Source organism: Crocuta crocuta, unplaced genomic scaffold, assembly GCF_008692635.1.
Source record: "Crocuta crocuta isolate KB4526 unplaced genomic scaffold, BGI_CrCroc_1.0 scaffold13, whole genome shotgun sequence".
NCBI lineage: Eukaryota > Metazoa > Chordata > Mammalia > Carnivora > Hyaenidae > Crocuta > Crocuta crocuta.
Genome location: NW_027530007.1, coordinates 1,715,365 through 1,715,720, shown reverse-complemented (window position 1 = coordinate 1,715,720; position 356 = coordinate 1,715,365). Strand labels below are relative to the sequence as shown.

The window sequence follows — 356 nt, the reverse complement described above, 5'->3', positions numbered from 1 at the left end:
CCAAAACCAATAGAGAAAAACTCAAATGTTAAATACAAACTTGTATCAACAGTAATCGTCCTTTTTCTTGTTTCTACAAAATTCAAGTTAAAAGTTGGAATCACGCAGCTCCCGTCAGTGCTAGTGTAAAGACAGACAGCCTCAAACTGGTAAGGCCTCTAAAATAAATGCTAAACGCAATCCCACGTGAGCGATTGCACTCGGTCTCCAACCTCAGGGCTGGTCCGAGGCAGGCCTGCGCTCTCACAGCCCGCCTGCCTCTTTTTTCTTTTTGTTCTATGTAGAATAATAACCTTTACAGGAAAAATACTGTACAACTTTCTCGCATTTTTTTTCCATTTTGAATATTAAAGCCC

At 40.7% G+C, this 356-nt stretch overlaps 1 protein-coding gene across 1 annotated transcript in view; it reads right to left on the bottom strand.

Moving 5' to 3' along the window:
- Nucleotides 1-356, bottom strand: part of CASZ1 (castor zinc finger 1) — a 53,638-nt gene that overhangs the window by 1,715 nt on the left and 51,567 nt on the right.